General features: G+C 34.9%; 1 protein-coding gene and 1 non-coding gene across 2 annotated transcripts in view; one reads left to right on the top strand and one right to left on the bottom strand.

Annotated features, from left to right (window-relative positions):
* KCNT2 (potassium sodium-activated channel subfamily T member 2) overlaps positions 1–27064 on the bottom strand; it is a 379130-nt gene that overhangs the window by 303269 nt on the left and 48797 nt on the right. The window lies entirely within an intron of this gene.
* Positions 5375–5479, top strand: LOC133089245 (U6 spliceosomal RNA). Its single transcript, XR_009700624.1, has one exon. It is a non-coding gene; the product is annotated as a U6 spliceosomal RNA (small nuclear RNA).

Raw genomic sequence — 27064 nt, 5'->3', positions numbered from 1 at the left:
CTTTATCTTCAAAATCTCAAAGGACAAGATTCCAATTTTTTAGTCATTACCTATCTGTAAAAATGTTTGTCCCAGAAATACTCATTTAAAGGCAGTATCAAAAGATGCTCAACATCACTAATTATTAGAGAAATGCAAATCAAAACTACAATGAGGTATCACCTCACACCAGTTAGAATGGCCATCATCAAAAAGTCTACAAACAATAAACGCTGGAGAGGGTGTGGAGAAAAGGCAACCCTCCTACACTGTTGGTGAGAATGTAAATTGATACAGCCACTACGGAGAACAGTATGGAGGTTCATTAAAAATGAGTTGCCATATGGTCTAGCAATCCCACTTCTATGCATATATCTGGAGGACACTATAATTTGAAAAGATACATGCACCTCAATGTTCATAGCAGCACTATTCACAATAGCCAAGGCATGGAAGCAACCGAAGTATCCATCGACAGATGAATGGATAAAGAAGATGTGGTATATATACACAAAGAAATCTTAGCCATAGAAAAGAATGAAATAATGCCATTTGCAGCAACATAAATGGACCTAGAGATTATCATACTAATATGTGGAATCTAAAAAAAAAAAAAATGATACAAATGAACTTATTTACAAAACAGAAACAGACTCACAGACTTAGAGAACAAACTTATGGTTACCAAAGGGAAAAGGTGGGGGGAGGGATAAATTAGGAGTTTGGGATTAACAGATGCACACTACTATATATAAAATAGATAAGCAACAAGGACCAACTGTATAGCACAGGGAACAATATTCAATATCTTGTAATAATCTATAATGGAAAAGAATCTGAAAAAGAACGTGTGTGTGTGTGTGTGTATATATATATATATATAAATATATATACATGTACATATATATATATATATCACTTTGCCGTATACCTGAAACTAACACAACATTGTAAATCAACTATACTTCAATTAAAAAATAATAAAGGCAGTATCAGTAGCATATAGGAAGTGGGAAATCCAAACCGCCTGAATCAGTTAATGACAATTCCAATGAAAAAAGACAACTGAAAACAACTCTAATAAGTATTTGAGAAAATGTAGTAAAATTGGACTCTTTAAAAACAGTCCAAAAAATGTTTTTGAGTCATGCTCATTTTCTTTGTACATTTTTATAACCTTGGTTTTGTAGCATCATGACCTGATAGGAGAAGGATATTATATGTAACACAAGTTATAGGTAATTATGTTCATAGGGAACTCTAATCTGAAGTATCTACAACTGTATATAATGTCAAGCCATATTAAAATGAGATTTTACTAAATTGTAAGACTCCATTTTCAATATACCATTTGACTGTCTTGATTCATTAGTCTCAAAATTTTCTAACTTCTGCTTACTATCCTAGCACCACCCAGCTGAAAAATTAACTTAAAAATGTATTCAGAGGATTAGAGCTTGAGAAATGAAATATGCACTTCCATGAAATGTATCTCTATTTGAATGAAAAATAAATAAATGGCTTTAACTCCCTCTTCATGTTTTATTATGTTACAGTTTTATATTTTGTTGAAGCGAGGGCATTTCATGTATTTCATGCAAAGTGTTGTTAAATAGCTTCCTGAAGACAGAAATCAGAAATGAATACAAAGAATAATTTTAAATAACTAATATATTTCAAGAAATTATCCATTATAAACTAACTGAGCTTCTTCAGTTATTAAAAAAATAATAGGACTATTTACTGAGGATTGACAAAAGGATATGAGAAAATAAGATTTGGGGGGGATAAAACAAAGTAGACAGAAGATCAGTGCCATTAATTCATTCATTCAATAAACATTTGAGTATTCCATATGTACAGGGCACTGCATGGCCTGCTGAGAATACTATGCCCTCCCTCACAGGGCTTTCTGAAATCATTATTATGCATACATAAAGTATAATCATTGGTATATTTAATAATTTTCAACATGCTTATCATGTTTTAACTATAAATTTCTGACTTCTGTGAATAAATATCAAAATATTAATATCTTACACTCTGTAAACAAGTGTAAAAATAAGAACAGCTAATGTTTTTAAGGGTATTAGTGTCTCTTACGTAGAACGGCATTATTCCACATTCTTGACAAATATTTTCGATTTCATCACACACAATATTTAGTTTTTATTTTAAATAAACTACTCTTCTTACAAAAAGGGGCTTTTCCTCCTCCTTTATAGTCATTAAGTAATGACTGCAACTCTTATCAATAGAATAAAATGCAATGGCATGATCTTAGTATTAGCTTCTGCTTTAAATTGTGGAAGCAGATATGAAATAAATTTTTTCTCTGACATCTACAGGTCAGTAAGTGAACCTTCTAATTATTAGCCTTTAAACGATCATTAAAATTAAAGAAATTGTCTGATCTCTAAAGCCCTATGATTTGGAATCAATAATTTAATTATTTAATTACAGAATGCTCTTGTACACCGGAGATAAACCCACAAATCTCTAAAAGGATTTTAAAATGTATATTTGCCAGGGCTAAAGAGAGAATGTCTTAACAGCATGGCAGATGACTGTTGAAGGTCATAATCATCCAATTGGTTAGCATATTTCAAGCTATTAGCGCAAGATTCTAATGCAAAATGAAAATTTAACCTTTTCCAAACAAGTGATAATATTAATTATAATGGCGTGCTACTAGTTTTTGCTTTTACTGAAACAATCCTGTTCAAATAATTTAATAAACTCCTAAAACACTCTGAAATAATCTCTATGCAATAACTCAGTATCTATTCAACAAAGGTTTGTTTAAATTTAAATAGTAATAAAGTAAAATGCATTTCCTATGTTGAAGTCTCTTTTTAAGGGTAGCTGAATTTTACTCTCAACATTATGGCTATAATTCATTGCTGTTGTTGGGATGAAAGAATCACACTCTTAATTGTTTTAAGTCCCGAAGAAAGAGTGCATGCTTTAATAAATGTTATAATCCCTCCAGAAAAACACTTCATTCTCCCTCTAACCACTGCGAAAAACAATCCCCTGATATCGGGTGTCATCCAATGTTCTGAACATCTGAGGATGCAAGAGGAAACAGACTGAAATTGCAGAAAGAAAAATTAAATTATACATATAACTGCAAGTCAGGGACCATATTTGGAAAAAAAAATACTCTATTTTAAACTCCATTTGCCAATTTTCCAATCCAATTCCCCTTAAAAGGAAGCTAGATAAAGTAAAATCACTCAGGTGAAAATTATGTAATGAAAGTCACTATGAATTCAATTTTCCTGTTTATATCTTTGTGAAAATAGCAGCATTGAACATCAACCTACCAACAGACAGCAACAAAACTTTGAACACCTAAGTTCCATGAGCATAGAATGGTGCCAAGTGGAAGCAGCATATTTATGTGACTGAAGAGTAGCTGTTGTTGTTCAGTTCTATAACCATGGAGTACAATCAACCTCTGTTAAAAACTACAGTCCATCCCCTAGCTAGTACACAGGGGAAATGTTGCTAATCCTCTTCTTCCTCATTACTTCATCTATAAAATAGAAATAATAATATCTACTTCATAGTGTTGGTAACTGGATTAAGCGAGGTAAAGTACCAAGTGTCTAGCATCTAATCATCACTCAAAAGTGTTATGTCTTCTTCCCTAAGTAATATATTGAATTGAACATATGAGACAAAAAAAACAATTAAGATATTTAATAATCAGTATTTTGAATACACTAAAGCAAAAATCATCAGTTAAAAATGAAATGAATTGTGTTCAGAACCCAACAACATATTTTGCTGTACTTCAGGGGTCAGCAAACAATAGCTCAGAAGCCAAATCTCTCACCCACTGCTTGTTTTTTTTATAACCTGTGAATGAAGCTTGGTTTTTATATTTTAAAATGTCTGGAATAAACTCAAAGAAGAAGAATATTTCATGGCATATGAAACTCAAATTTCAGTGTCCATAAATAAAGTTTTATTTCAGCTCAAACATGTTCATTCATCTACATACTGTGTACAGATGCTCTTTAAGTTACAACAGCAGAGTTGACTAGCTGTAAAAGGGTCCTTATGGCCTACAGGGCCTAGAATAATTACAGTAATATCTGGTCCTTTCCATAGGAAAAATTTGCTGATTCCTGTTCTAGCAAGCAGAATATCCTATCTTCTGCCATAACCTATTTTGTTACATTTTAGCAAGACCTTTAAGAGACTCACTTTTTGATTATAGAGGATTTGTTTTAATTATCTGATAATACACTCTGGACTTTTAACCAATCCATATCCTATGAGATGAGATGATGTCAGGACACTAAAAAAAGTGCTTATTGAATGGAGGTATGGATGAAAATTGGGTAGAGGACAAAGCCGGGAGAAAGACTTTTCACAACATTCTTGTACAGTCATTGATTATTAATATATGTAAATATGTTACCTATTCAAAGTATATGCTTATTTTTTAAGAGAGGAGATGATCAAACCCTATAAGCACAATCTTTTCCTCTGTCAAATTAAGAAAAAATTGTGTATAGTTTTTATAAAAGGAAGAAATATAACATTTATAATTTTAAAAATCAAGATTTAAAAGGCTTAAATAACTAACTCACTTACACTGAGTTAAAATCTACCTAACGTATTCTATTAAAAAAATATAGCTTCTAAGGTGCACTTTTTAATCTAATTAGAATTTCTTAATTACCTTCTATGAATTGAACTAAATATGCATTACCCTTCCAAAGACATAGCCACAAAGTGATATCGTCTTTTCAAGACAAGGAAAAGGAACAACTTCCATTTGATTTTGTATATAAAACTTCATAACATTTGATTTATGTATGTAAAACTTCAGAGATCATTGATTTGGAGTAAACATTTAGGCATTTTCATAGAACTCTGCCCAACATATAGAATACTGGATACAGGAGCCAGAGGTCTAACATAAGTCTGGAATATCTGGAAGTGGTTGGAGGAGACTAAATTCCAGGACAACTTTCTAGGGTTCTCCCTTCTTCTTACATAATCTTCCTTCTGAGTTAGCAACTTGCTCAGCCTCAAAGAAATGGGAATTAGAAACAAATAACTTAGTTGAGAAAAAATCATGAACATGTCCATGGAACTTAGAAGTTGGGAGGTATTTTTAAGTCCATTATTTCATTCCCTCAACCATTCAACAAAAATACATAGACTTACTGAGTGCCTACGATGAGTAAGGCACCCAGCTTGAGAGTGGAGAGAAAACAATGAACAAGAGAGACATGGTCCTCCTCTTGAAGACAATGAACAAGAGGTTCTGTTAAAGGATGATGGATACTGAAGATGCCGGCATATGTGTTATAAGAGGAGAGTTAAGGAAACATATAGAAGGAGGATTTAACCTGGTCCAGAGTTCAGACTGCTCACTTAGGCGTCAGATATACCAAGACTGGAACCATGCAGAGAAGATAAGCATGGTCCCTGTGCAAAGATGACAGAGTTCCACAAAGCCGAGAAAATAACCAAGGAATAGAGATCCGAAGGGTCAGAGTCACCTAAAGAAAAAAGCTGGTAGAACACCAAGGAACAAAGTGAACAACAGAAATAAATACTGTGAGATATTTTATATTGTTATAAATTGATAATATAACTATTTAGCTAATATGTAAGCAAACCATTCATTTAAAATATAGTGGTAGTGGTCTTGAAAGCTATTGACTTACAATTCTTCAAGGGAATTCACTAGAGTTAAGCTTCATGCATAAGAAATTTGGTTCATGATTTAATTTGTAACTTCCAAACAATTATATTCGATATGTAGATAATTATCCCATCTGTCTCTCGGCAATATCTTAGAGAATTAACATTTTAACATACTGCAATTGTGAGGATTCTAAAATCAGAAGACTAAAGTTTAATCTCAGCAAAATGTCTTGTGTACATCTCACGAGGGATTATCAATCAGAATTCTCTTCTGGTATAACCACAGAAAGATAAATTTTGTCAGATTGAATAGCAATTAAAACATCACACTACCATCTTAATACTCTCAAAGGTAAATCTGTGAAAGTAAGAATATAATGAAAAAGAAAATATTGAGAGACAAAAGGAGTCCAGACAAAAACCAAACTTAATTTTTAAAAATTGTAAAGTACATTTAACTTATGTTTTTTTAATCTTTAAGGAACCATTCCATGTTGGAAAAATGGACATCTCCAAGACTTTGTATAAAGTGAAAAAAAGAAATGTACAAAATAGACTATATAATCACTAGCATTTGTATAAAGATGAATAAAAGAAATATGCATATATATATATATATATATTTCCTTCCAAATTTGTAGAATGTTTCTTGAACCATATACCAGAAACAAAGGATCAGCTAAACTGCTTGTCTTTGGAAATGCAAACTGGGAGGGGGTTGGGGGGAGGAGGGAGAATTTTCATTCTATTTCTTCTATTCCTGTTTGCACAGTTTTAAAATGTTAAACCATGTGAATGTATTACATATTAAAAATTATTTTTGAAAAATTATATATAAATTTTTATAATTATATATAATATGTATTTATAATTTTAATTATAATATATAATATATATTATGTAATTTTAATTATGTAAAAAATATTTATACATATATATTTCAAGTTCTAATAACCCTTTTCCCAAACTAACAGAAGTGTTTTAATTATAAATGAGGTTACAATTATAAACCTAAAAGGGCATCTTGGGGAATTTTAGATTTAGAAGTTGGAGATAAATTTGCCTAATACATCTCTAGTCTGGAAGTGAATTGCTGGATGTCAGAAACTCTCTGATGGTTTGAACACTTTCTTTGATATGATTCCATATTCTCAATGAGTAGTCTTTTCTTCCTAATTTGTTTTCAAACATAAAATTCACTGGAAAAAGAATGCCCTGAGCAGTGTTAAAGTACATCAGCAGGCCTGGCACTTTGATGTCTCATTATACATGATCAAATTTGTTTTGTAATACAAATAATGTCTCCTGCGAGATTAAGCAGTGAAATTTTTCTCAGGATGTGAGCAGTTGAGGAAAAAACTTTGGAATAAAAACTGACCACAAAAATAAGAAGAGTGGGTTTAACTCTGAAGTTTATGAAATGTTTTCCTGGACAAGAGGAAGAGAAAAAAATCAATCCTCATTTCATTCTTAGCAGAAGATTAAAAAAAAAAAAAAAAAAGCCCAGTGGCCTTCTCAAAAGCCTAGCAGGCTTGGAAAACATGATTTGGCTCAAATATATTTCTGTTTTCTCCATACATGCCAAAAGTTACTAGCAGGAATTACAATTCCTGTGAATTATGAGATATTTCCCACAACCCTAATCCCAAAAACAACCATTAAAAAAATTGTCTAGGTTTGGATTTTTGCTTTCACCAGAGGTTTTTGGAAATCAAAAAAGAAGGCTTTGGGAGACAAGCAGGGTATAATTATGCAGTGACTGTGATATTAAAAAGAAAGCAAGGGAAGAATAAAGACACCTCCATGTGTTAGCTCTGATCTTCACCAGGACCATGAAAGGAACCACCTGGATTGAGGGGAAGAGGGACAGAAAAATGGTACCAGAGTATGAGCAGAGCCATGACCTTGGGGAAACAGTCTGACTGGGAAGACTGCTAATATCACGAGGGACCGAAGAGAAACCTGGGAGCAAGACTGCACTCCACTTGGGTTTCTTCTTTTAGTGATTTTATTGTGATATAATTCACATAGCATAAAATTTACCTATTTAAAGTATCCAATTCAGTGGTTTCTAGTATATTAGCAGAGTTGTGCAACCATCACCAAACCTAATTTTAGAATATTTTCAGCCCCCCAAAGAAACCCTATACCCATCCACCATGAGCAATGTCTCTACATCCCACTCCCGACCCACCCCAGACCCTGGCAAAGACTAATCTATCAATACTTTGTGTTTTTATAGATTTACCTATTCTGAATATTTCATATGAATGGGCCATACAATATGCAATCTTTTGTGACTGGCTCCTTTCATTTAGCATAATATTTTCAAGGTTCATCCATGTTGTACCTTGTACCAGTACTTAATACCTTCATATTGCTGAATTGTATTCTTTGGATGGATATATCACATTGCACTTACCCATTCATCTATTAATGGGCACATAGCTTGTTTCTATTTGGGGGCTATTATGAATAAAGCTACTATAAACACCCATGTACAAGTTTTTGCACGAACGCATGTTCCCATTTCTCTTGAGTGTACACCTAGGAGTGGAATTCCTGGGTCATATGGTAAATCTGTGTTTCACCTTTTCAGAAATTGCCAGACTGCTTTCCAACGCAGCTGCACCATTTTACACGCCCACCAGCAATATATGAGGGCACTGACTTCTCCCCATCCTCATCAACATTTGTTATTATGTCTTTTTACATCATAACCATCTTAGTAGGTGGAAAGTAGGTTCTCACTGTGGTTTTGATTTCCATGCCCATGATGGCTATAATGCTATCTTTTCTTATGCTTCTTGGCCATTTGTATACATTCTTTGCAGAAATGCCTATTCAGATCCTTTGCCCATTTTTAAAAACTGGGTTATTTGTCCTTTGATTATTGAGTTGTAAAAGTTGTGCATATATTGTAGATTATAAATATCTAGAATATCTGATATATGTTTTGCGAATATTTTCTTCTATTCTATGGATTATCTTTTCACTTTATTGATGATGACCTTTGAAACAAAATTTTTTAATTTTGGTAAGGTAAATTTATTTTTTTTTCTTTTGTCACTTGTACTCCTGATATCATACCGCGTGTCGTTATTATAGAGGAAACTACATATCTTCTGAGAGGGGAGCCTAATGAGCTACTTGCCATCTCTGGGCCATATGGGCCTTCTAGTGATAGCAGCCAACAATGTGACATTTATATTATCAACAGATGGACATCTTCCCATAACTCTGAGTGTTTTCCAAGTCACCTCTGCTTGTACCCTGTGGCCACAGCTCAGAACACTCATCAGTCTCTGAAACAGAACATTGGTGATAATTCCTAAGGGTAATGATATAGTACAGAAGGAAAAATCTAAATATCAGGGTCAAGTGAGTGATGAAATCTCCCATTCATAACAAAACCTGTTATCACTATGTTGAAATAGAAGAAAAACAAACAAATCTGAACACACAGATAGAGTTCCCAAGAAAGGGAACAAGTAAAATGGAGAAAAAAATTTAAAACTTTATCAAAGAAAACTGTACTGAAATAAAGGAAACTCAAATCTACAGCAACTTACGGCACACTGTGCACCACAAAAAAATTGATAGTAAAACTAAGATATTCTGGTAAAGTTACTAAAGTTCATAGAAAAAGAGTTGTATATATACTCCCTAAGTACAAGAAGGGGGAGATAGGTGTATTTAACTGATCTGAGATTTCTTCAAGAAAATAATCTCTGAAAGCACAGCAGTATCACCAGTATTAAGCAACAAAGAATAACAAAGTATATATCCATGCACTTTGGCCTTCCAGGAAAAGAACATGCCTTCTCAAGCATGCAAGAAGCTAAAGAAAACAATACTCGTTGGACTGTCTTGGGAAGAGAATAATAATATTTAATGAAATCTTTGCATTTAAGAGATGAATCAAAATAAAAATTCAGGATGGGAGATGCTGTAAGTACTACTGATAATTATACCCCTAAGTAAAGTAGTTAAGCTTAAACAATTATTAAAATTATGATGGTAAAATGGAACGTGAATATTAGAAACCTTGACATTGCAAAAAAAAATTGTTTTGAAGAAACAAAATCGGGAGGTGAAAGTGCAAAGCAGTGCAATGATATTTATTTCCTCATCCTTCACCGGACAGACAACAGATGTCCAAACTTGAAACACAATGTTATTACATTTTAGAAGACATTTAAAATCTAATACCTCTTCTTGTAAAGAAACATTTGCTTCAAGTTCAGCAATACCTTCAATTTCACTTAAATTTCTTCGTATTTATAAATTCTCAATAATTCTGGTTTCAGAAAAAATTAACTTAGTATCTTTCATTTTAAAATGTTTTATACATAGCATGATTTCACTTCAGTAAAATTTTCTCTCTCATCCTTTCCCCATCCATCCATCCATCCATCTTTCTACCTATAGCTACATCTATATCTGTATATAGAGATGTCTAAAATTATCATATGATAATGTTACTTCTGAGTGGTTGAGTGAGTTTCCTTATTTCCATTTCTCTGTATTATCTTTATATCTTAAATAAACATGTACAATTTATACAAAAACAATACAGCTATTTTTTAAAACATTATTATTAAAAATTTGTAATTTCATAAGGTAACATATTAAAAGTAAACTCCAGTCTGGTAGAGCCCAAGGAAAAGTATTTTAAGGTAGCACTTCTCAAATTTTAAAACAAATACAAATCAACTAGGAATCTCATAAAATGCAGGTTCTAATTCAGTAGGTCTGGACTGGGTCCAAATTTTCAGCATTTCTAGTAAAGGCCCAAGGACATCCACTGAGCAACAGATTTTAAGGAATTTCATGGAGTTGCTCATTAAATAAGCAGAACTTTTATAAGCCATGAAAATGAGTATATGAGGGGAATTAGAGAAAATAGTAACTAATAAATAAAAATACTAAAAACCTATTCTTGGCATTGAACTTCTACAGTGAGTCACTTAAGGAAGATCTGTTTTTATAGTTTTTTAAAATATTCTTTTACCCAATCAAATGGGCAGAAGATCTAAATAGACATTTCTCCAAAGAAGACATACAGATGGCTAAAAAGGACATAAAAAATGCTCAACATCACTAATTGTTAATGAAATGCAAATCAAAACCACAGTGAGGTACCACCTCACACGGGTCAGAATGGCCATCATCAAAAAATCTACAAACAATAAATGCTGGAGAGGGTGTGGAGAAAAGGGAACCCTTTTGCACTGTTTGTGGGAATGTAAATTGGTACAGCCACTATGGAGAACAGTATGGAGGTTCCTTTAAAAACTAGAAATAGAACTACCATATGATCCAGCAATCCCACTACTGGGCATATACCCTGAGAAAACCATAATTCTAAAGGATACATGCACCCCATGTTCATTGCGGCACTATTTACAATAGCCAGGTCATGGAAGCAACCTAAATGTCCATCAACAGATGAATGGATAAAGAAGATGTGGTACATGTATACAATGGAATATTACCCATAAAAAAGAACAAAATAATGCCATTTGCAGCAGCATGGATGGACCTGCAGATTGTCATGCTGAGTGACGTCGGACACAAAGACAAATATCATATGATATTGCTGATATGTGGAATCTAAAACAGGGGACAAACGAACTTATGTACAAAACAGAAATAGAGTTATGGATGTAGAAGGCAAGCTTGTGGCTTGTTACTACTATATATAGAATAGATGACTAATTTGTAATTTTGAAAGTTCATTTTCTTCCATTTTTCTCAATTGTGACTCCATTTTTTTACACATGAACTCTAGGTGAAATACTATGTGGGAAAATTCACTGGAGAAAAGAAACAGAATTATTCTGCAGGAAATAGGCCCTGCGCCAGAGAGTGAAAACTGTCTAAGGAGTAAAACCTATAAAAATTATACACAATTTTATTATGTGACTTGAAGCATCATGTCGCAAACCCCAAATAATCTGTCTATAATTTGAAATAAATCCTTCTAAATCTCTGGCAATATACAAAAATCCTAGACCTATGTTTCTCAAATAGCCTCCAAATCTGTTAGGGAATTTGTTCAAAATGGACATTCAGGGGCTGGGGCACCAGGCGCCAAATATGGGCTTTCAACAAGTGATGCGTACTAAAAACTGAGAACATGAACATGGAAGTCTGCTACTTAGATTCATTCGAGTATTTATTTTTTATTGCTAGCTGAAAGCAGAGTTTAATTGGATAAGGCCTGGGTATTTTGGTAGAGGTTAAGCTAAACAGCAAGTTATAAAAGTCATCATAAACCTTTGCAAGAAGGAAGAAGTTCAGTAGGAAACCTCGTGGGCCCTGACACCTGAATATTTTCAGCAGAAAGAAGATGAGCAAGAAAGAAGAGGGCAGAGTGGCAAAGAAATGTAGGTGACAAGGCCCCAAAGACAGATCTCGTGTTCTCACAGATGTTCTAAGACTAGCCTGTTTCTTTCTTTAGTCAAACAAACTAGAGCTAGAAGTGGTCTTCCGGTTCAGTCCCACTGGTTTACAAATGAAGAGACTGAGAACCCACAAAGTTAAATGGTTGTGCTAATCTAGTTTCATAAAGATGTAAACAAAACCCAGGTCTCCATTTCCTTTTAGCTATACCTCTAAGATATACCACTTGATTTCTCAGAAGTCTATTTTCTCAATAGATACAGAAGAAAATGTATTTATAAGTATATCCTTTAAAATCAGTTAATGCCTCTAGTGTATATTCTCTATCTGTTCAAAATCTTTCTTAGGAGTATAGGACTATATATATATTATAATGTATTATACTGTTATATAATATATGTTATATATATGTTATATATATATATTATGACATATATATACTATCATATAACATACATGTTATTTTATAATTATATAATAGAACATATTTTATATATATATATATGTTCTTTCTAAATACATGGCTCTGAAAATAACAGAGGTGATAGGATAGGTATAATAGGTATAATAATAATATTCTTGCTGCCACTATGTGAATTTCAGTATCCCTCTCTGCTCCTTAATTCTCTTCCTTGAAAACCATAACTTTATAACTCTAAGGACTAAGCAAAATAATCACAACCCCAATTATGAAATATACTCCAACCATACGTTTCTTCCTATAAGCTCCACATCAGGATGATTTTTTACTGAACTTTTAATACATTTTAGCCTATCACTGGATAGTTAAAAAAAAAATTTTGATACCTTACATTTTTTGAGTATTCAATAGAAATCAACAGCTTGTCTCAAATTCAATCCCACTCCCATATGCTTATTATCATCTTAAAGGGGAAAAAAAGCATTGCTCAAATAGACTAAATTTCAAAATGTATGTACTTTCTCAGCAGGAGTGAGAGAAAAAAAATTTTAACTCAAAGATTCTGGCAAAATCATTTGGAAAATCAAACATTTGGATTGTCTAGATTCCTCTTAAGTGTTTTGCTTCCAGTACCATGTGTAAGAAAAAACACAAAATGAAGATTGGTTATTTTAAACATCACACATTTTGTGATCACTCTGTCAGAAAAATGTGGATTTTTATATTACATATAATTTCTGTTAGATATACTATTATACTAAAAGATTATCAAAATCAAGGAAATAACTTCAGCCTTGTAGTCTTTCGACGTCATCACTTATGTTAACATATAGGACCTCATTTAGGATTTTGAATGTAGACCACATTTATATTTTATCCAAGTACACAGGCTTAAAAACAAACACAAGATCATGTGTACAGGTTCTAAAATAAATCAGCCAGCAGACACCAGATCTGCTCTGCTTCTCACTTCTATTCCCTTTCCCCTTAGTTATCATCGGAACCTCTGTTTCCTTCAGGTAGATGCTTCTGTTCTCAGAACCAGAGGCTTGGGGACAGTAAAAGGAAAAACAACCAAAACCAAAACCAGAAAACATGCTAGGAAGAAGAGGGATTGTTGAGAGTAAATTCAAGTTGACCTCATGGGACATTTAAAAGTGACATGGGAAAACTATGTTCCTAATGAAAATTTTTTTTCCTACATACAAGCAACTGTTCACATTCACATATTTATGATTCATGAGTTCAGATACTTGCAGAAGTTGTGCCAGACCATGCTCTCTCAGTTCAAGGTGTGTGTTTTTACAGCACTGCCCCTTGGGGCGGGAGTCACTGAAAAAAGTGGATGGGCTCATCAGGGCCTCCAGGAGACATGTCGAGCTTAGAAGTTCCCTGTTCTTGCCTCTTCCAGGACTGAACACTTAGATATTGATGGGGTGTACTCATGCTTAAGCACCCTCTGAGATCATTCCATTTATTTTAAATCCATAACTTCTGTTGAATTATTTTCACCAGATTGTAACACAAAAGCACTGAGTAATAAGGGCTGTTTTTGTTTGGATTTGAGGGACAGAACAAATTTTGAATTGTTTGCATAAACAGTGGAACTAGAGGGAACAGGAGAGCTGGTGCATGACAGGTACACATGGGGCTTTGGAGATTTTGAAGATGGGAGAACAGTTTTAAAAGGAGAGGGATTCTGAAGTGCAGAGAGAGAATTAGAGAAATAAACTCTGACTACTTTGCTATTTCATTTAGATCGTGGTGACTGCAGTGTTTTGTAAGCTAAGGACATGAAAGTTAGAATCATGTAAAATTAAAATGCAGGCATTCTTTAAAAGGTACTTTCTTCTATGCCCCAGAGAGATATCTTCTAAATCATCCATGAAAGATGAACACCAGCATTGGCAGTCAGACTTAGTGTTAGGGAACTCACTTCCTTCATTAGGATGAAGTCCATTCCTAAATACGAGATAATTCTTCCTCTATGTGTTTTCCTGCAGCTTTTTACTCTCTTAGTGTTGCCCTGAATCATGACCAAAAAAAAAAAAGTTTCCTTTTTCAATTACATTCATTTAAAGAACATCCACTGTAAGCTACATTTAGTGCTAGGTAAAAAGGCTACCACATCAAGTTAAATAAACATGGTGGTCACTTCCCTGAGAAGCTTAAATATCTCCAGGCATCTGAACATAGATAGATCTCACACACACTCTCCACCCTTGCATTTTAATTCAGAGAGTGTCACCCTTCTACCTGCCCTGGTTGGTACCCTTTGTGAATTGGTGCACCTATAACTAACCACAACATGTGAGACAAATTTTGAGGAGTCCATAATGCAGTAGGAATCCAGGCACTATTACTAGATTTGGGATTCAGAAATATTTATAAACACGATGAACCTCAAACTCTTGCCAGTTCTTCTGTTCTTCCTATCCTTGTCTATCAAGTCACCACAGTACTTACCTACCCAATTCCAACCCCTCCCTAGAATCAGAATAAAATAGGTTAAAAAAAAAGAGAAAGCAAGACAGATATTTTTATGCCAATGAGAAACAAAGAGACCATACACTAATTCTAAAACAACACTCTCCAATTCTCTCCACAGCTGTGCCCACCCCTACATTATATTTGTTCCTAAAAACAGGAATTACTGACTGTTCTATCATTAAAATCATGAGTTTTTTCACTTTCTGGGTGTCTCTGTATTAGTTCATAAATACTTCATAGTACTGTTTTAGAAAGACAAAGATGGCATAAAAAATCTTTTTTCTACAAAATTCTAACAGTATTTGCATCATAATTTTGATTATGAATTAACCAAAACATAGCAAATATCACCCTACACCATTTCTTAAGGAATATAATGATCTCGGTGTACATTCCCACCAAACTTTATCACCTGTAGCAGGCAGCTTGGTGTTAATTAACAGTCATGACGTAATTTTTCATGGTCCCTGTGGATATTCTCCTCTTACAAAGTTTATGATTCAACATTATCTCTGTGTAGAAAAAAAAAAAAAAAAAAAGGTAGGCTGATAAGAAAAATGACAATCTGGCCCAGCACATACAGAGAATGTATTAATTAACAGCAAAGTAATTCCATTCTGCTTAGCAGAGCCCCACCTAATCACATCAAAGTGATGAGTAATACACAAAAAGAAAAAAAAAAACTTTTTAAAAATTATAAAATCACACAAAAGTGAGGGGAGGGTAAAAAAAAGTTCATATTTTAGAAGTCTTATTTGTGAACAAGAGCAGGTAATTTACCTAAGAAAATCAGTTTTCCGGTTATCTACCTTCTTTTAAATGAAAACGTACATCATTCACTATTTTAAAGCACATCTTTTGTTCCCTAGAAAATCAAACTTCTTTATCAAAGAATACCTTTCAGGACTGGTTCAAGATGGCAGAGTAGAAGGACATGCTCCCACTCCCTCTTTAGAGAACACCAGAACCACAACTAACTGCTGAACAATCATCGACAGGAAGACACTGGAACTCACCAAAAAAGATACCCCACATGCAAAGACAAAGGAGAAGCTGCAATGAGATGGTAGGAGGGGCACAATCACAATAAAATCAAATCCCATAACTGCTGGGTGGGTGACACACAAACTGGAGAACACTTATACCACAGAAGTCCACCCACTGGAGTGGGTTCTGGGCCCCACGTCAGGCTTCCCAACCTGGGGGTCCGGCAACAGGAGGAGGAATTCCTAGAGAATCAGACTATGAAGGCTAGCAGGATTTGATTGCAGGACTTCGACAGAACTGAGGGAAACAGAGACTCCACTCTTGGAGGGCACACACAAAGTAGTGTTCTCATAGGCACCCAGGGGAAGGAGCAGTGACCCCATAGGAGACTGAACCAGACCTACCTGCTAGTGTTGGAGGGTCTCCTGCAGAGGCGGGGGGTGGCTGTGTGTCAGTGTGAGGACAAGGACACTGGCAGCAGAAGTTCTGAGAAGTACTCCTTGGCGTGAGGCCTCCCAGAGTCCTCCAGTAGTCCTACCAAAGAGCCCAGGTAGGCTGTTGTGTTGGGTCGCCTCAGGCCAAACAACCAAGAGGGAGGGAACCCAGCCCCACCCATCAGCAGACAAGCTTATTAAAGTTTTACTGAGCTCTGCCCACCAGATCAACAGCCAGCCCTACCCACCACCAGTCCCTCCCAACAGGAAACTTCCACAAGCCTCTTAGATAGCCTCATCAGCCAGAGGGCAGACAGCAGAAGCAAGAAGAACTACAATCCTGCAGCCTGTGGAACAAAAACCACATTCACAGAAAGATAGACAAGATGAAAAGGCAGAGGGCTATATACCAGATGAAGGAACAAGATAAAACCCCAGGAAAAAAACTAAATGAAATGAAGATAGGTAATCTTCGAGAAAAAGAATTCAGAATAATGATAGTGAAGATGATCCAGGACATCGGAAAAAGAATGGAGGCAAAGATCAAGAAGATGCAATAAATGTTTAACAAAGATCTAGAAGATTTAAAGAACAAACAGAGATGAACAATACAATAACTGAAATGAAAACTACACTAGAAGGAATCAATAGCAGAATAACTTAGGCAGAAGAACGGATAAGTGACCTGGAAGACAAAATGGTGGAATTCACTGCTGCAGAACAGAATAAAGAAAAAAGAATAAAAAGAAATGAAGACAGCGTAAGAGACCTCTGGGACAATATTAAACTCAACAACATTCGCATAATAGGGGCCGCAGAAGGAGAAGAGAGAGAGAAAGGACCCGAGACAATATTTGAAGAGATTATAGTCGAAAACTTCCCTAACATGGGAAAGGAAATAGCCACCCAAGTCCAGGAAGCTCAGAGAGTCTCATACAGGATAAACCCAAGGAGAAACACACCAAGACACATAGTAATCAAATTGGCAGAAATTAAAGACAAATAAAAATTATTGAAAGCAGCAAGGGAAAAATGACAAATAACATACAAGGGAACTCCCATAAGGTTAACAGCTAATTTCTCAGCAGAAACTCTACAAGCCAGAAGGGAGTGGCATGATATACTTAAAGTGATGATAGGGAAGAACCTACAACCAAGATTACTCTACCCGGCAAGGATCTCATTCAGATTCGACAGAGAAATAAAAAGCTTTACAGGGGCTTCCCTGGTGGCACAGTGGTTGAGAATCTGCCGGCCAATGCAGGGGACATGGGTTCGAGCCCTGGTCTGGGAAGATCCCACATGCCGTGGAGCAGCTAAGCCCATGAGCCACAATTACTGAGCTTGCGTGTCTGGAGCCTGTACTCCGCAACAAGAGAGGCCATCCGCAACAAGAGAGGCCGTGATAGTGAGAGGTCCGTGCACCGTGATGAAGAGTGGCCCCCGCTTGCCACAACTAGAGAAAGCCCTCGCACAGAAACGAAAACCCAACACAGCCATAAATAAATAAATAAATTAATTAATTAAAAAAAAAAAAAGCTTTACAGACAAGCAAAAGCTAAGAGAATTCAGCATCACCAAACCAGCTCTACAACAAATACTAAAGGAACTTCTCAAAGTGGGAAACACAAGAGAAGAAAAGGACCTACAAAAACAAACCCAAAACAATTAAGAAAATGGTAATAGGAACATACATATCGATAATTGCCTTAAATGTGAATGGAGTAAATGCTCCAACCAAAAGACACAGGCTTGCTGAATGGATACAAAAACAAGACCCATATATATGCTGTCTACAAGAGACCCACTTCACACCTAGGGACACATACAGACTGAAAGTGAGGGGATGGAAAAAGATATTCTATGCAAATGGAAATCAAAAGAAAGCTGGAGTAGCAAGACTCATATCAGATAAAACAGACTTTAAAATAAAGAATGTTACAAGGGACAAGGAAGGCCACTACATAATGATAAAGGGATCAATCCAAGAAGAAGATATAACAATTATAAATATATATGCACCCAACATAGGAGCACCTCAATACATAAGGCAACTAACAGCTCAAAAAGAGGAAATCAACAGTAACACAATAATAGTGGGGGACTTTAACACCTCACTTACACCAATGGACAGATCATCGAAACAGAAAATTAATAAGGAAACACAAGCTTTAAATGACACAACAGACCAGATAGATTTAATTGTTATTTATAGGACATTCCATCCAAAAACAGCAGATTACACTTTCTTCTCAAGTGCGCATGGAATATTCTCCAGGATACATCACATCTTGGATCACAAATCAAGCCTCAGTCAATTTAAGAAAACTGAAATCATATCAAGCATCTTTTCTGACCACAACGCTATGAGATTAGAAATCAATTACATGGGAAAAAACGTAAAAAACACAAACACATGGAGGCTAAACAATACGTTACTAAATAACCAAGAGAACACTGAAGAAATCAAAGAATAGCTAGAGACAAATGACAATGAAAACACGACGATCCAAAACCTATGGGATGCAGCAAAAGCAGTTCTAAGAAGGAATTTTATAGCTATACAAGCCTACCCCAAGAAACAAGAAAAATCTCAAATAAACAATCTAACCTTACACCTAAAGGAACTAGAGAGAGAAGAACAAACAAAACCCAAAGTTAGCAGAAGGAAAGAAATCACAAAGATCAGAGCAGAAATAAATGAAATAGAAACAAAGAAAACAATAGCACAGATCAATAAAACTAAAAGCTGGCTCTTTGAGAAGATAAACAAAATTGATAAACCATTAGCCAGACCCATCAAGAAAAAGAGGGAGAGGACTCAAATCAATAAAATTAGAAATGAAAAAGGAGAAGTTACAACAGACACTGCAGAAATACAAAGCATCCTAAGAGACTACTACAAGCAACTCTATGCCAATAAAATGGACAACCTGGAAGAAATGGACAAATTCTTAGAAAGGTATAACCTTCTAAGACTGAACCAGGAAGAAATAGAAAATATGAACAGACCAATCACAAGTAATGAAATTGAAACTGTGATTAAAAATCTTCCAACAAACAAAAGTCCAGGACCAGATGGCTTCACAGGTGAATTCTATCAAACATTTAAAGAAGAGCTAACACCCATCCTTCTCAAACTCTTCCAAAAAATTGCAGAAGAAGGAAAACTCCCAAACTCATTCTATGAGGCCACCATCACCCTGATACCAAAACCAGACAAAGATACTACAAAAAAAAGAAAATTACAGCCCAATATCCCTGATGAATATAGATGCAAAAATCCTCAACAACATACTAGCAAACAGAATCCAACAACACATTAAAAGGATCATACACCATGATCAAGTGGGATTTATCCCAGGGATGCAAGGAGTCTTCAATATATGCAAATCAATCAATGTGATACACCATATCAACAAATTGAAGAATAAAAACCATATGATCATCTCAATAGATGCAGAAAAAGCTTCTGACAAAATTCAACACCCATTTATGATAAAAACTCTCCAGAAAGTGGGCATAGAGGGAACCTACTTCAACATAACTAAGGCCATATACGACAAACCCACAGCAAACATCATTCTCAATGGTGAAAAACTGAAAGCATTTCCTCCAAGATCAGGAACAAGACAAGGATGTCCATTCTCACCACTATTATTCAACATAGTTTTGGAAGTCCAAGCCACGGCAATCAGAGAAGAAAAAGGAATACAAATTGGAAAAGAAGAAGTAAAACTGTCACTGTTTGCAGATGACATGATACTATACATAGAGAATCCTAAAGATGCCACCAGAAAACTACTAGAGCTAATCAATGAATTTGGTAAAGTTGCAGGATACAAAATTGATGCACAGAAATCTCTTGCATTCCTATACACTAGTAAACAAATGGGACCTAATGAAACTTCAAAACTTTTGCACAGCAAAGGAAACCATAAGCAAGATGAAAAGATAGCCCTCAGAATGGGAGAAAATATTTGCAAACAAATCATCGGACAAAGAATTAATCTCCAAAATATATAAACAGCTCATGCAGCTCAATATTAAAAAAACAAACAACCCAATCAAAAAATGGGCAGAAGACGTAAATAGACAACTCTCCAAAGAAGACATACACATGGCCAAGAAGCACATGAAAAGCTGCTCAACATCCCTAATTATTAAAGAAATGCAAATCAAAACTACAATGAGGTATCACCTCACACCGGTTAGAATGGGCATCATCAAAAAATCTACAAACAACAAATGCTGGAGAGAGTGTGGAGAAAAGGGAACCCTCTTGCACTGTTGGTGGGAATGTAAATTGATACAGCCACTATGGAGAACAGTATGGAGGTTCCTTAAAAAACTAAAAACAGAATTACCATATGATCCAGCAATCCCACTACTGGGCATATACCCAGAGAAAACAATAATTCAAAAAGACACATGCACCCCAGTGTTCACTGCAGCACTATTTACAATAGCCAGGTCATGGAAGCAACCTAAATGCCCATCAACAGACGAATGGATAAAGAAGATGTGGTACATGTATACAATGGAATATTACTCAGCCATAAAAAGGAATGAAATTGGGTCATTTGTAGAGACGTGGATGCATCTAGAGACTGTCATACAGAGTGAAGTAAGCCAGAAAGAGAAAAACAAATATCGCACATTAACGCATATATGTGGAACCTAGAAAATGGTACAGATGAACCAGTTTGCAGAGCAGAAATTGAGACACTGAAGTAGAGAAAAAACCTATGGACACCAAGGGGGGAAAGCGTCGGGGGGGTGGGTGTGATTAATTGGGAGATTGTGATTGACACGTATACACTGATGTGTATAAAATGGATGACTAATAAGAACCTGCTGTATAAAAAAATAAATAAAATTAAATGAAAAAAAAAAGAATACCTTTCAGAATTATTAAGAAAAAGCAATGAGATCTAATTATTCTTACGTGGAGAGATGTGACAGATTGCACACTCTGACAGGGAATGCTCTGTAATATGTTACCGCACTGTTTTCACCAAAATGTTACAAATTAGCATCCTGGTAAAGTGGGGGATGTCTAATAATTTCCACAAAGCACTCTTTAACCGCAAGCTGATATTGTAAGAGAGTGAGTGATTAACTTTTATTTCTAATTAGAAAATAACATGATACAATGAAACCGAAGACATCTCTTCAGTAACTGTAGTCTCACATCCTATGCATTGCCAAAGAAATTATATATGCAACTCTCATATACCATAGAAAAATGTGCATAAAGGTCAAATTGAATCAAATGGTGAAATCTATTAAAATCGACCTCCAATTATCAATTAACAAGGAAGATCATAAAGTAAGGATATTATATCTGTATTATTATTTTATAATTTTTAAATTTGCCTTAACTTGTGTGGGGTTTTTTTTCTTTCTTTTTTTCTCCTTCTTCTCCCTTCCTTTTTTTTTTTTTTTTGGTTTTTGTTTTGGCCTGCAGCTGTTGCAGGAAAATGGGAGCAATTCTATTCCCACAACCAGTGCAACAAGCCAAGTAATATGTACTTACCAGAATCTCTAATGTCTTTGGGGACCTGGTCAATGATTTTCCAGGAAATAGAACAAAAACAAATAGGCTATGAACTAAGAGGAAGAAGACAAAATGCTGAATTAAGTAAGCTCACAACCAATCTCTTACACTTGCCTTTTGTTCAAGTATTTTTCTCATGGTTTTCTATTTACTTCTCTTTTTACACAGTCAAAATGTGTTTTCTTTCAGAGTTGAAATTTATTTTTAATTATTTTGTGAAAATACAGTAAAACTGAAAAATATTCACTGAATCAAATGTACCAGCTTCTGAATTTTTTTTAGTATGCATAGAAAATTTAGTTATAAATCTCTAATTCTAACACACAGGTTTATATACAGTTTTATGAAAAGGTGATAATACATGGTTATTCTTCTTAATGCAAATAACATCTTCAGAGGGACATTTATTTGAAATACACATAAAGAAAAGCCATGCCTAAATAAAAACTAAAGAAGTAAACAGTAGTTGTTTTACTTGGGGAAAAAATTCACTGAATATTCTCCTTAAATTGATCACACCTAAATAAGAGCTTTTTAAGACCACCTGAAGGTGAAGTGTCTTTTCAACAATTCTTATATACATATAAAATCTAATTTTTAATATAGGTCATAGTAAATAAGTGGAATGTTGTCTTTGTTATTTAATATTATTATATATGTGTGTGCATGTGTATATATATTTGTTAAACTTGGCAATAAATACAAAAGGACATATTTCCATGCTGTTAAAAACTACCTGAAAACATCATATTTTGTGCCTGCACAGAAATTCATCCCATAAATATACATATTCTATAAATTAGTAAACCATTCCTCCAATTTTGATTATTTAGCTTGTTTCCAGTATCACACTATTAAAACAAACTGTGAATAATAAGCATCTTTATGTGCTAAGTTCTTGCTGCATTCCAGAGGCCATTCCCAGAAGTGGATTTACTTGTTCAAAGAGTATCAACATTTCAAGGCTCTTCATAAATATTACCAAGTCATTTTGCAAACAGTTGTACAAATCTACATTCCCACTAGGAATGTAAGAAAGTTTTACTATATCCTCTTCCATATTAAATAGTATAATTGTAAAAAGCACTGCTAAACATGACATCTAACTTTAGTGTGCATTTCTCAGCTTACTGGTGATGTATTTTTTTCTCTGGTTGGTATTTATTTAGATATCATCTTTTCTGGATTTTTTTACCTAATTCTTTGTAAAATATCCTCCACCCAAAATTATAATACAGTACTTAATTCATTGCTGTATTTTTCCAGTGTATTATTTGTCTTTTGATTTGTGTGTGTGTGTGTGTGTTTACACATGGGACACTTTAAATCAAATTTATCATTCTTTTTCTTAAAGAAACCGGTTCTACAGTCTTTTTTTAACCATTAAGAAGCTTTCCTCCATTCAAATATTTGGTAAGTATTTAATCAATTTCTCTTTTACTTTTTTACTAACTTTTTAATGTTACTCTTTTTCATTAATTCCTTTAAAAATATTAGTAAGGTGCTTACTATGCATAAAGAAAACACAGTTTAAACTTGGCATAAAGCGATACTGAACAAAATCTGATACAGCCCCTGGGCTCATGCAGCTTAAAATCTCATGCAAGAGGCAGCTATTACTGAAAGGAAGGCTCGAGCTGAGATGTAAAAGATCTGACCACGGCTAAATTTGTTGAGGGGATGGTGAAGCAGAAAAATTATCTTATGCTAAAGCAATGTGGTGTGAATTCTGATACAATAAAATAAGAACAATGTAGCTGAACATGTGTGTGAGGAGAGAATGGAGTCAGAGATAAAGCTGGAGAGAGAGGTAAGGCAGCATTACAAGCCTATTAAGATTTCTGGTCTTTATCCTAAGAAGAATGGAAAGAATGGAAACATTTTTGGTGTCGTAAAGACAAATACAAATTAAAAATAAGAGGCTTAATTCTCCCTGTTGAAAATAAAGAGATTTCCCCAACCTCCTTTTCCTTTGAGCATTTCCTTAAAAAATCTGTACTTGTAAATACTTTGCTCTTTTGAAGTGATAGAAATCCTTTCAAAAACTAGGTCAGCCTCTTGTGGGCTTTACAGCCCTAGGACTGTCATTCTTTCTCAAGGACCTGGGAGCAATCTCTCTGAGATGTGAACATCAAGGGAGATAGCCCCTGTCTCTCAGTTTCTGTAGTAGGACAGCAGTCTATCTTCAGGACTTCAAGTTGCAAAACAACTTCCTGTAATAAAGACCTGGGAAGTTAGTTTGGTTGTCCTCTGGGTAAAGCCATTTAGTTAACACAGATGGTGACTCCAATTACCAGGTAAAGTTAAGATGAACTGTGTGTGACAAATGGTGCTGTCAAGTCCTCTTACTCGAGGATGAGTTACTGTTTATCTTGAGAACATGTAAGTGATGGGTTGTATCTACTTGGCTATATCAGAGGATGAGGTTTCTCTTTTTGCTCTCGCCTAGTGGGGAGCCCGTGATGTGTCTGACGTTCCAGTCTCAGGCTTACTCAATGATAAAAGTGTTTTCTTTCTCTCCTCCCTTCATGGAGAGAATTTTCTGGACTAGAAGAAGACTGTGTTTTTAATCATTTTCCCCCAACAGTGTGAAGGGAGGGAAAATACACTTAGTTTTATATTTCAAAATGATCTCTTTGGCTGTAAAGAAGAAAATGGGATAGAGGAAAGGAAGTCTCACTCAAATAATAAACATTGTGGGTGAGAAATGGGAGAAGCTTGGAATAAGATAGGGATGGTAAAGGAGAGAAGTGGATGTATTCACAGATATCTCACATACAAGAGCAATAGGAACTGATAATGAATAAGATATAATGGTAAGAGGTGTAAAGATAACTCCAAAATTATTTTATAACAGGATAGATAGTCCAAGAAATATGGTCACAGATACATGGCCATTTCCCTTGGTTGGGGAAATACTGAATTTGAGGTGACTAAGAAAAAGTCAAATGAAAATAGTAAGTTAACCATTGCATAATTTATTTTGAATTATATTTTAGTGAGTGAAGTAAGGTTCTAATTACTTTTTATTCTTTTTTTCTATTTTTCTGAATAGCTAATTACCTCCAGGGCAAGTTCTATTTTAGCTTGGTCCCATTCACAAAGTTCTCTCTTGCCAAATGCAAACAAATAAAACAAAACCAAGAACCTGAGAACCCAAGAAGAATATTATTTCCTTCACACCAGGTATTTTTCCTTTCAATTTAACTAGACTCCACCACCTAAATCTAATGCAGAATCTTTGCTTCAAACTCATTCATGCTCTCCACCTACCATCAGTGTAGAGAATTAATACAAAGGGGTAAGTATTTGATTCTTTAAGACACCATCCCAGTATTTGAGCTTTCCAACCTCTAGGACTTAGGCTTCAAACCATGGTTATTCTTTGCCTTCAGCTTTGGGTCCTTCCCAACAGTTGCCAAGAATCTAAGGACTTTAACCTATGTCCTATTCATCAGCCTCCCAATTGCCCGGGAAATAAAGGCAGCGTTAGGAGTATGAGGAAAAGAGAAAGCATTTTTTGCTAGCGTTATTCTTTTTGAGGGAACAATTTTCCTCCCAGTGCCCCCCAACCTGGCCCCCACCATTCCTTTTCTAATCACAGCCAGTGAAGAAAAAGATATTTGGGTCAAGAGATCACTAAAGACACTTACTGCCAAGGGGAGTGGGACGGCTGCCTGTAGGTCCAATTTCATTGGGTTCAAACAAAGGAAAAAATGACCTTCCAGAAAGAGAAAAGTAATCAAGTAGCAAAGGACACATTTACCTGAATAGAGCAGCTTGAATGATTTCATAGGTAATCTGGTATCGGAATTGGTGGTCTTTAAATGTTAAACTGCAGAGTTTAGACTGTATCCTTTGGACTATGAAAAAGGCATGGGGTGAACAATAAAAGTTGTCTCGATGAGACATGACACAATCCAAGAAATTTTTATTGATCCAAGAACAATAAAAGTTGTCTCGATGAGACATGACACGATCCAAGAAATTTTTATGAACAGGAGTATGGCAACAGTGTGCAAGATTAATCAAATGGGATGGAGCAGGAAACCAATGTCTTAAGAGGCTTATTTCAAGACCAGATGTGAAGTCGTAAAGAGGCAGGTTAACATGGTAGAAGTAGGTATGGAAAACAGAAAAACTACAAAATTTACATGGAAGCTTACCTACAGTTTCACAGTGAATAAGCTATTTTTATGGCTTCATCCTGCTAGTCCCAACGGACAAATAGCTATCTACAGGACATTTCCTTAGAGATAAGAAGTAAATCGTATACCGTTACCATAGCTAAATGTGGTCGGTGAATGCCACACAGAGAAGTCAACTTAATAAGGTACCTCTTACAGAAAAAGTAGAAGATGTACGTAAATAATCAGATTTAGCACTTTGTTCTATTACAAGATATTTTTTAAAGTGAGAAAAATTTTATAGGTTTTGAATATATATTTAAAATGTATGAGACAATACTTTGCAATATGAATAAATATACGTAAGGTCTACAGGCAAAAATACACACTAAAATGCATAAATAAACACATAAATAAGTAGTACATAAAAATAGCCTCGAGGTTCATATAACATCTAATTAAGAACTGTAGTGATTAATCAATATACTCCTTAAGCAAAAACTTACTGGCTGAATATTAACTGCAAAATTAAATATGAACTCCTCAATTTAGAGTAAATCAATCATAAAACAGTTCAGTCTACTCATTCATATCTCTCACTCCTCCTCTCCATGAACATCAGCATTTTAATTAAGCTACTCTAGACTAAGCACCATTTCTGGAACATAACTCACTTTTGCATGCCCTCTTCCATCCACCTGGAATGCCTTCTCTTTTTTTAATTTAATTTTATTTTTTCAATTTTTATTTTATACTGTAGTATAGTTGATTTACAATGCTGTGTTAGTTTCAGGTGTACAGCAAAGTGATTTAGTTATACATATACATATATCCATTCTTTTTCAGGTTCTTTTCCCATATAGGTTATTACAGAATACTGAGTAGAGTTCCCTGTGCCTTCTTGACAGTGTTAACATCCTGGAAATCCCCTTATCTGTCAAGAGCAAAACTCAAATGTCCCCTCTCCCCCGACATCTTATCT

Source organism: Eubalaena glacialis, chromosome 3 (assembly GCF_028564815.1).
Source record: "Eubalaena glacialis isolate mEubGla1 chromosome 3, mEubGla1.1.hap2.+ XY, whole genome shotgun sequence".
NCBI lineage: Eukaryota > Metazoa > Chordata > Mammalia > Artiodactyla > Balaenidae > Eubalaena > Eubalaena glacialis.
The sequence above is the reverse complement of the archived record's forward strand: the minus strand, read 5'-3'. Positions and strand labels throughout refer to the sequence as shown.